Source organism: Malania oleifera, chromosome 1, assembly GCF_029873635.1.
Source record: "Malania oleifera isolate guangnan ecotype guangnan chromosome 1, ASM2987363v1, whole genome shotgun sequence".
Lineage (NCBI taxonomy): Eukaryota > Viridiplantae > Streptophyta > Magnoliopsida > Santalales > Ximeniaceae > Malania > Malania oleifera.
In genome coordinates, this window is record NC_080417.1 from 140,708,205 (window position 1) to 140,719,854 (window position 11,650).

Below are 11,650 nucleotides of genomic sequence, written 5' to 3' on the forward strand. Positions count from 1 at the left end.
AAATCAAACTAAATACATTAAAGATATACTTAAAAAGTTTGATATGGACCAAAGTAAACCCATAGGAACTCCTATGAGTACATCCACGAGCCTTGATAGAGATGAAAAAGGAAAACAAGTAGACATAACACATTATAGAGGAATTATTGCTAGTTTACTATATCTAACCGCTAGTAGACCTAATATTATGTTTAGTATGTGTATGTGTGCTAGGTTTCAATCAGCACCTAAGGAATCTCATCTAATAGCCGTTAAGAGAATACTTAGGTACTTACTAGGAACACTTGATCTAGTTTTATGGTATCCAAAAGACACTGACTTTAAAATGACAAGTTACTCTGATGCTGATTATGCCAGATGTAAGATTGATAGAAAAAGTACAAGTGGCACATGTCACTTCCTAGGTCATTCCTTAGTATCTTGGTTTTCAAAGAAACAAAACTCTATGGCCTTAGCAACTGCCGAAGCTGAGTATGTAGCAGTCGGAAGTTGTTGCGCACAAATCTAATACATGAAACAACAATTAAAAGACTTCAATCTAGATCATAAGACAATACCAATAAAGTGTGATAACACTAGCGCCATAAATATATCTAAATACCCAATTTCACACTTAAGAACCAAACATATAGATATAAGGCATCACTTTTTGAGAGATCATGTTCAAAAAGAGGATATAATTCTTGAGTTTATAAATACAAATGACCAATGGGCTGACATATTTACAAAACCCCTAAGTGAAGAAAGATATATACATATGAGGAGAGAACTTGGGCTAATCCATAGCAGAGAAGTTTATTAGAAAAAGAAGTACAATATTTGTTTGAACTTCGGTCGTCTGAACTACACACCCCAGACGACTGAACACTATAGAAAACAGGTTCAGATGACTGAACCTAGGACTTCAGACGTCTGGGAGCCTATTGTCTCTTCAAATTCTGGGATTAAAAATCTTCAAACGACTGAAGTTAATCTTTAGTCATCTAAAATCTCGAGGTTTAAATATAACTCATAGACTACAACCCTAATTTCAGACTTCTGAAGTTTGTTGCTCAACTCAACCGAACATCCTCCTCTCTATCTGAAGCTTGTATCCCTCTTTAAAGAATCACTCCACAAAATCTAAGGCATCCACAATCAAGTATCTCCATGCCTCGTATCAAGCAAACTGCCAATAGAGGGTCTTCATCTGGGAAAGATGCTCAAAACCTTGACAAGTGGCTTATGGCTCCTCGAGCCCGAATTCGTTATCATACTTCACTCGGTATAGTAGATCTAATCCTAGGTAAAATTCTAGATATCTCATTTTTCACTACTGAATTTCCTGATATCCTTCCCTTATTTGATGCCATAGGTTGGTTTGATTTTATCACCTAGCAACCCAAAGGATGTTATCCTCATCTTGTCAAAATTTTTTATGCTAATATGACAAATGAAAATGGGATTATTTCTTCGAAAGTTAAAGGAAAGAAAATTTTGCTAAATTCTGAAATATTGTCTCCCATTTTCAAAATTACTCCAGGTGATGTCAACTGTCCTATGTTTGCTCAATCCCGGATTCTAGAAGAAGGATTCACTTCTGAAATTTTCCTTCCAATGATCATGGACAAAGAACCTATCTATTTTGGGCATCCTCCGTTATACAAACAATTAAGCTTAAAAGGTCAAATTCTCCACAAAATTGTTGCAAACAATATCCTACCTAAGCAAGGCTATTTTGATCATCTCTCCTATATTGAATGCTTTGTCCTTTGGTGTCTTCTTAAAGTAAAGAAACTAGACCTGGCTAGCTTAATCATTCGATTTATGTGGACCAAACTTGAATCCTCCCAAGTTGTTCTTCCTTGTGGAGGGATTCTTACTCTTCTTTTCAACCATCTTCATGTTGCAAATAGTTCTAAATTCTTTGTCAAAAGAACCCACTATGATTTTTTCAATGAGACATCCCTAAAGCAAATGGGGTATGACAGGGGAGTTCAGGATGGTACTTGAAATTAGGTAGGACTCAATATGCATCTACAGCACCAGCCTCAGCTGTAGCCTCAAGTTCAGCTTCAATCTCAGCCTCAGCCTCAGCATCAATATCAGCAGCAACACAATCTTCTTCTACATAGGATCTTGGTTCATCTCATGATACGCCTTCATGGTTCTTATCATTCCAAAGGGATTTCTCTAGTTTCTCCTCTGAAGTACGCACTGGACTTTAGAATATTAAAGAAAAGGTTACCTCTCTTAATCAGCGTGTCACTCATATAGAAAAATATCAGGCTAGATCTTCTAGGGGAGGTGATCCCATGGATATTAGCTCTGCTCCTCAAAGTGGAGATGATGATGGTGATAATGACTCTGCAAAAAATGAAGGAGACTCTGAAGAAGAAGGTAATGAAGTAAATACTAAAGAAGAAGGAACCCAAGAAGAAGAAGAAGAAGAAGAAGAAGAAGAAGAAGAAGGGCAAGGAGATGGCTCGGAAGAAGAAGAATAGGATAGTTAGAACCTACCTAGTCTAGGTCACTATGAAAATTTTTGTATGTATCATGACTCATGTACCTCATATGTTTGTAATCATGATGCTATGAAACTTTTTGTGTTACATTTCTGCTATTTGTAAGAGAACATATGATTTTTTTTTTTTAAACATCTCTAGATGACCCTTTGTACTGCCTACATCTTGTTATAAGAATCACTTCTTGATGGATTCTCATAATCCTATTACTCTTTTTGACTAATGACAAAGGGGTAGAGAGTGTTCTAAGTAAAGATAATAAGCAAGGATATATAAGCAATATCTACAGCAATATCAACAATATCTTACCATTTGGATAAATAAAGAATGAACACATTATGAATATGGATACATATGAACACATTATGAACATGAATTTTTGATTATGAACACATTATGAACATGGATTTTTGATGAACTAAATGGCTATCTACATGGTTCCTTGGTTTGCTCATAAATGCCTATAGTAAGGGGGAGTACTTTATTTCACATAAAACTTTTATCTTTACTCCTTGTTTGTCATCATCAAAAAGGGGGAGATTGTTGGCCTGATAAGGTCTTTCAATCAGTTTTGGTGATAACAAACAAAGGATATTTAATTATGGAAAGGTTGACTTTTTGTTTCAAGAAATCAAGGATCAAGTATGAATCAAGTGTAGATCAAGTGTAGATCAAGTATGGATCAAGTGTGGGACATTAAGAAAATTAAACTAATAAGTGATCCAAATAAAAACCAAAGTATTGGCAGATAAAGCAAGTTCAAGCGCATATCCAAAGAACTTCAAAAGCAAAAAGCATGAGAATGATCTCAAGCATGATATATAAAGTTATTAGGAAATCCATTGTAATTATTTCAAAGTTAAATATCGATTGAAATATGTTTTGAAGCTTTTCCAAGAGATTATGAGGACTTAAAAACCTATTTAGGATTATTAACACAAGTTTTGATTAAGACAGCAAATCATTTTTTCATGGAAAATATTTTTCAGCAGTTTTTGTCTGTTCAGGTGACTGAACTTTCTGTTCATCGGACTGAAGTTTTAACTTCAAATGAATGAACTTCATGTTCAGATGTCTGAAGAATAACTTCAGACGTCTAAAGAATAAGCTCAAACGTTTGAAGATTTTTTGGGAAGAAACAGAAACAGGCAGTAGCTATTCAAATGGCTGAACTTGTCCCTTTGGCCATCTAAATCCGACTCTTCGGTCGTACGAACCCTACTTCAGTCATCTGACCCTGTGTCCAATTCATTTTTTAAAGGGTCTCAGGAACTTCAGATGACTGAACTCAACTCTTCAGTCATCTGAACACTGTTCAACGGCCAAATTTTTTAAAATTTAATATTTTAAATAATAGTTGTTTGGGCTCCAAATTTTCTAACAACTTAGGAAATTCTCTAAGGAAACTTTAGCAACAAGGAAACTTGTTTAAAAGCCTATAAATACATGGTTTTTGTAAATCAAAATATACCAAGCATTGAAAATCTCTCATAAGCTCTCTTACTCTCAAAGCCTTATCTTGATCATCTCTTGCAAACTGAAAGTGTTGTGATTCTGATATTCTTGTTCATAAATTCGTGAAGTTAGATTGCTGATTTCTCATCTAGAAAAAGGGAATTTGGTGAAATTCTTGTTAAAGCTTCAAAAGTATATTTCATTCTTGATATCTATCTTTTGAAGTACCTAATTTTAAATTGTACTAACTTGCTCTTTGTGTGAGCGTTTCTTGTACACAGTCTTCTAATTATTTCTCTTGTAGATTTCGAACGATTCTAGGTTGTTGGATCGTTGACCAAACAATGGTATATTATTTGGAGAAGGCGGGCTGTAGCCTTAGCCAAGGAGTGATTGTAAACAGGTGTTATTCCACCCAGTAACGGAACTGCTATATTGGAACCCTTTGGTGTTTTGCCAAGGGAGAGGATGTAGGTTGTGTTGAAGCCGAACCTCGTAAAAACTCTTGTGTCCTTCTCTTTTCTTTACTTATTATTTTTTGTTTGTACAATCTGTTTGTTGTGTATTTTAAAGTGCAGATTGCAGGATTTAAAGTTAGAATAAAAAAGACTCTTGATATTTAGAAAGTACGTTTTGATTGACCGTTTTTGGAAACCCAAAAGGGAGTACATTGGTTAATCTGTGGAAATCTTAATCAAGAGAAGTGCATACAAAGGTTTTGTTCGAAGAAGGTTAAGAATATCTACAGGGTAGCTAATAAAGATTCTAAAATTCTTGCTTGATTGGTTGTATTGTTTAATTTGGTTGATTGGCTTGTGAATTTAAATTTCAGTATCTTGAAGTGTGATTGTTAGTTAATTACTTTATTATTTTGGTGGCATAAGCACTAAAAATAATAAAAACGAAAAGAATCCAATTCACCCCCCCTCTTGGGAAGCTATTCTAAATTTCATGTCTCACCCCAAATGTACGTACAATGTTTTCAGGTCCATCATGTAGTCGTATTTGGCATCCTAGCAATCGGAAGTGATGGGTTTATGTATCCTAGTTTTGTACAAACTCTGGTATGGTATGTTATATAGTTAGGTGAAGCATTTTCCACTGCATAACTGATGAGTGTGGATGTATATGTTTATGTGTATAGGGCATCCGTGTACCCCCACGGGGTCGGACCCGCTCATTGTATTGTATCATTTATGTTGGAATTGATACGGAGACAGGTTAGGTTACTATATTCACACCTGGGATCCATCTGCGGGTTCGGTGCGTGACAGCTTGGTATCAGAGCTAACCAGGTTACTTGGTCTTGTTGACTTGGTTAGGAGTATTGATGTGCACATACTAGAGTATAGGATGTAGGAAATGGGTAGTGTTGGTCAAGGGTTGTCCTGTTGCTAGACCAGAATTTGTCAACGGTATTCCGTGTTTTTCCTGGGATGACGATTCCAGTAAAGATAAGGCAAACCATTGATGGATTCGTGTCGATGTAACGGGGTAGGCTTAGACCTGTGAGAGTAATAGTTGACATTATTAGGTCTATGATTGTGTTAACTGTGTACGATATAGGAATTATAACTTATTCTTATTCTATTTTCAAAATGGAGGCCAAGGATAATAACTTGGAGAGTGGCTCAGAAGAGACAGCAAGCGATGAGTCTCCTTCTGTGTCTCATGGTTTGGTGAGACAGGTGATCCAAGAGATTGGGCGGAGTGTTAGGAGATGTGAGAACTCTCCTACTAATGCAGGGTGTACCATCGGGAGGTTCACATGCATGCACCCTTCGACATTTATAGGAGGACCTGATCTGATAGTGGCGAAGGACTAGGTTGAGAAGACCAAGAGGATTTTGGAAGTCCTCCACTGCACTGAGAAGCAAAAGATCTTGTACGCTACCTTCCAGCTGACTGGGTAGGCAGGGCGTTGGTGGATGGTGGTGAGTCTGCTTGAGAGGCAGAGAGCTGGTCCATCTGGTACAACGTGGGGCCACTTTAAAGAAGTATTTTTCGAGAGATACTTTTCGGTCACCACTCGGGATGCGAAGGTCGATGAGTTCTCGGGCCTGATGTAGGGAACTCTGACGGCGCAGAAATTTGCATCGTACTTGGTTCCGAATGAGCACGAGAAGGCTCGGAGGTTTGAAAGGGGTATGAGGAAAGACATCCGCTGTCTTATGGAGATGTAATAGATCCGTGAGTTCTCTATCCTGGTGGATGAAGCGACCATAGTTGAGATCGACCTCGGGGAGATAAGGTAGTGCAGGATCAGGGGAAGAGGCCAGTATCTTCTAGTCCTCAGAGTGGTCCTCGACAAGGACAGTAGAAGAAGAAGAATAGCTACAGTTGTCATTATCGGTAGAACACTGAGTGGCAAAGTTATCAGCGGGATCCGTTCCCTACACCGTGCGCCAGGTGCCGTAAAAGGAATGATGGTGAATGTCAGTCATTCTAGGAAAACTGCTACTACTGTGGCAAGTCGGGCCACATGTCACGAAGCTGTCAGGCACCGAGGAGAGATACACCTGCACAGAGCCAGAACCATGGGAGTAATCAAATACCTTAGGGAAATTACCAAGCAACCATGGCTTTGGCGAGGGTATATTCACTGACTCCAGTAGATGCGGAACACGTTGGGAACGTGGTGACAGGTACCATGTTATTGTTTTCGAATAGAGCCGTTGTTTTATTTAATTTGGGGGCAACCCATTTGTTCATATTTGCTAGTTTTGTGAAGTTGTGTGGGGCTGAAACCGGTGTGATGAATGAAATGTTATCTGTGGCTACGCTGACTGGGAGTGTAATGATCTGTAGTAAGATGTTAGGGAACTACCTAGTGGAAATCCACGGAAGACTACTACCAGCGAATCTTATAGTATACGACATGTATGGTTTTGATGTCATATTGGGGATGGATTAGCTATTCTCCAGTTTTGCAGTGATTGATTGTTATAGGAAGGTAATAGTGTTTAGACCTCCTGGAGAGTAGGAGTACAAGTTTGTAGGATCGTGTGTGCGTTCAACGCCACAGGTTCCATCTCCATTACAGGCGAGGAGGCTACTCTTGGACGAATGTCAGGGGTACCTAGCTTGTGTGAAGGAACCGCTGCGAAATGAGTTAAGACTCGAGGATATTTGGGTAGTCAACGAGTTCTCAGATGTGTTTCCAGATGATTTACCCAGTCTACCTCCGGATTGTGAGGTGGAGTTTGCGATAGAGTTGCTGCTTGGAAAGGCACCGATCTCTAAAGCTCCATACCAAATGGCTCTAGCAAAATTTTGAGAGTTGAAGGAGCAGTTGCAGGAACTATTGGACCAAGGTTTTATTCGACCAAGTGTTTCACCCTAGGGAGCTCTAGTATTGTTTATGAAGAAGAAGGATGGGTCAATGCGTATGTGCATTAATTACTGTGAGATTAAAAAAGTGATGGTGAAGAACCGTTACCCTTTGCCTCGTATAGATGATCTCTTTGACCAGTTGCAGGGAACGTAGGTCTTTTCGAAGATTGACCTACAGTCAGGGTATCATCAAGTGAGGGTTAGATTTGAGGATGTAGCGAAGACTACTTTTTGAACCAGATATGGCCACTATGATTTCTTGGTTATGCTGTTTGGATTGACCAATGTGCCGACAATGTTCATGGATCTGATGAACAGGGTGTTTCATAAGTACCTAGATCAGTTCATAGTGGTGTTCATTGATGACATTCTGGTATACTCGAGGAGTCCGGAAGAGCATGAGAATCATGTGAGGTTGGTGCTACAGATTCTTCGAGAGAGGAAGTTGTATGCTAAGTTGAAGAAGTGTGAGTTCTAGTTGAATCAGGTTGCGTTCTTAGGCCATGTGGTGTCTAAGGGCAGTATCTCAGTTGATCCTAGTAAAGTTGAAGTTGTAGTCGATTGGGCGAGATCGAAGAGTGTGCAAGAGGTTCGGAGTTTTCTGGGACTGGCGGGTTACTATCGTCGGTTCGTAGAGGGTTTCTCTAAATTGTCTAGACCTCTAACATGATTGACTAAGAAGGGGGTGAAGTTTGACTGGACTAGTGATTGCAAGTAGTGCTTTCTCGAGTTGAAGTACCGGCTGGTTATTGCTCCAGTATTGACCATTTCTTCAGGGGATGGGGGTTTTTTGATCTTTAGTGATGCATCCCTGAAGGGCTTGGGATGTGTGCTTATGCAACAGGGTAAGGTGGTAGCTTATGCTTCTCGACAACTTAAGGAGTATGAGAAGAATTACCCTACGCATGATCTAGAATTGGCTACTGTAGTTTATGTCCTAAAGATCTAGCGACACTACCTGTACGGTGTTCAGTGTGAGATTTCCACTGACCACAAAAGCCTCTGGTACTTTTTCACGCAAAAGGAGTTGAATATGAGGTAGAGGCGGTGGCTAGAGTTGATCAAGGACTACGATTGCACGATCGGTTATCACCCGGGGAAGGCTAATGTGGTAGCGGATGCATTCAGTCGAAAGTTAGAACATGCAGCAGTATCTGCAATTGTAGCTCATCATCATGTCAAGTGCGATCTGGAAAGCCTTGGCGTGGAATTGGTGTTTGGTGATCATTAGGCTTTCATTGCTAGCTTGGTGATCCAACCAACCTTGTATAAGTGTATTAAATCCGCACAGGCTAGTGATGCGGAGTTAGTTGGGATTGTGGAGAAAGTGCAGCAGGGTTTGGCTGTAGATTTTAACATCTCTGAAAAAGGTGTGTTGAGGTTTGGGATCAGGCTGTGTGTTCCAAACAACAATGAGATCAGAAGGACGATTCTGGAGGAAGCGCATCTTTGTTTTGGATACAGTACATCCGGGTAATGCGAAGATGTATCAGGATTTGCGCGATTCCTTCTGGTGGAGTGGTATGAAGAGAGATATTGCCTGATTCGTGGAGCAATGTCTGATGTGTCAGCAGGTGAAAGCTAAACATTAGAGGCCATTAGGGCCGTTGCAACCTTTGCCTATTCTAGTGTGGAAATGGGAGCACATTTCCGTGGACTTTGTTACCAGATTGCCGCCAGCGCTTCACAGACAAAATGCTATTTGGGTAATCATGGATAGGTCGATGAAATCTACTCACTTTGTACTGACAAAGGTTAGCTACCCTTTGAGTAGGCTAGTGTACTTGTATGTGCATGAGATAGTAAGAATGCACGGAGTATTGGGGTCCATTGTTTCAGATCGCAATCCGAGGTTTACTTCTCGATTTTGGAAAAGTTTGCAGGAAGCATTAGGGACGAAGCTTACTTTTAGTACAACGTTCCATCCCCAGACTAATGGAAAGTCAGAGAGGACAATACAAATCTTTAAGGATATGTTATGGGCTTGTGTATTAGACTTCAGTGGTAGTTGGATCCAGTTTCTACCACTAGTGGAGTTTGCCTATAACAATAGCTTCCAGGCTAGTATAGGGATGGCACCGTTCGAGGCTTTGTATGGTCGGAGGTGTCGATCTCCTTTGTATTGGAATGAGGTTAGTGAACGTCAAGTTTTAGGAGCTGAACTCATGCAGCAAGCGTCTAAGAAGGTAGGTTTGATCCGGGAGAGGATTAGATCGGCTCAGAGTCGACAGAAGAGTTACACAGATGTTCGCTGCTGTGAGTTGGAGTTCGAGGTGGGGGGGGTAAGGTATTCCTTAAAATCACTTCGATGAAAGGAGTAATGAGATTCGGGAGGAAGGGCAAGTTGAGCTCGAGGTACATCGGACCATTCGAGGTTATTGAGCAAGTGGGCTCGGTAGCCTATAGAGTTGCCCTACCCCCAACACTCTTGAGGGTCCACAATGTGTTTCACGTATCCATGTTGAGAAGGTACGTGTTGGATCCATCACATGTTATTAGTTATGATGAGTTGGAAATTGAGGGTACTTTAGCGAATTAAGGAAATACCTATTTAGGTTCTATACCATAAAGTTCAGAAGCTTCGTACCAAAGATATACCATTAGTGAAAGTATTGTGGCGAAACCACAAGGTTGAGGAAGCTTCTTGGGAACTGGAAACAGAAATACGCCAGAAGTATCCGCAGTTGTTTTGAGTAGTAGTTGGATAGCAAGGTGGTATAAGTATGTATGTATGTATGTATGTATGTAATACTCTGTTATCGTATTAGTATTGGGTGGTTAGTCTCTGGGAGAGTCCTGTTGTATAGTAAGCTCCCGAGGCCACGTATGTATGTAACCACAGTATTCCTCCGCCATAAGTGAGGGAATGTATATATGTATGTATTATATTAGGGCTACGTATAAATGGCTGCCATTTTCTCTAGAGTATGTATATATGTATCATGATGGGGCTGTATATAAATGGCCGTCGTTTTCCTTAGAGTATGTATGTATCGTAACGGGGTTGCGTATAAATGGCCACCATTTTCTCTAGAGTATGTATGTATGTATCGTAACGGGGCTGCGTATAAATGGCCACCATTTTCTTTGGAGTATGTATGTATCATAGAGGGGCTGCATATAAATGGCTGCCGGTTCACCACATAGTGTGTATGTATGTAGCAGTATGAATGTGTTTGTAATGAGAGATTTCAAATTTTGAGGACGAAATTTTTGTAAGGAGGGGAGGTTGTAAGAACCCAAATCGTTGTATATGAATTAAATTGATTAAGAGAGGGGTAAAAAGGTAATTGTGCAGACTTCATCGATGAGGCCATCATTCGTCGATGAAGACTAGTGGCACCTCGTCAACGAAATTCAGAGACTCGTAGATAAGGGAATGCTGAGAGGCTTGAAAAAATTGAAAATATCTGGCTCATCGACGAGGCCACCGTCTCGTCGACAAAGGTAATGGCGGACTCATCGACGAGGACGCCAATTCATTGACGAATCCACCCGAGTCAAAGGGTTATAAATATTAGTTTTCCGTTACTTTGGAGTTAAGTAATTTCAAAATATCCTCTCTCTTTCTCTTGATTTCTTCGTCATTCGTCGCCTGATTCGTAAATCCAACATTACTGTGACGATCAGGGAAGGATTCTCTACGCTTCTAGCAGATCGGAATCTCGTTTTGAGCGTTTTTGGGTTTTGGGCAAAAATCGAGGTAAGGCTCGATTTTCGTTTCTGATTCAAAGTATGTGTAGTAGTACGAATTGTAAGTATGTATTGAACTGTGGTTTGTAGGTTTTGGAGTCTCAGTTCGTAGTTTTGGGGACTGTAGAGTTCGTAGTTAGAATTCGAGTTAAGGTAAGGGGATTCAGTTTATATCAGTTTATTTTCGAAATCGGGATTGGTAAGCTTACAGGCTACGATCGTATGTATGTTTTGGTAACTTATTTGGGGAAATCTATCGGGTAAAAATACGGGATTTTCAGGTTACAGTTTTCGTGAAAATTTGAGGATTTCGGGTATCATCTCTACTTTGTTTGGAAAATCGTTTGTTTTGTTTAAACTATATTATTAAGATGACTGTTATCCATATTTGCATAAACTGTATACTTAAATTGGAAAACAATATGACTTATCGTAAACCAAATAAGTGTGGTATGTATGGTTGTATGTAATTATTCTAGGTATTTTGTAAAACAGTTAGTGGCGGCTAATTACCGTATGTTGATATGTATAGGAGTGTGAGCTCCAAAATGATTCTAGGTTTTGAGAAATTGGCTAGTGGCGGCTAATTATCGTACGCTGAAACAGCTATGCGGCGATTAATTCCCGTACGTTGTGCCATGTACCAGTGTGAAAACCGTGCACGA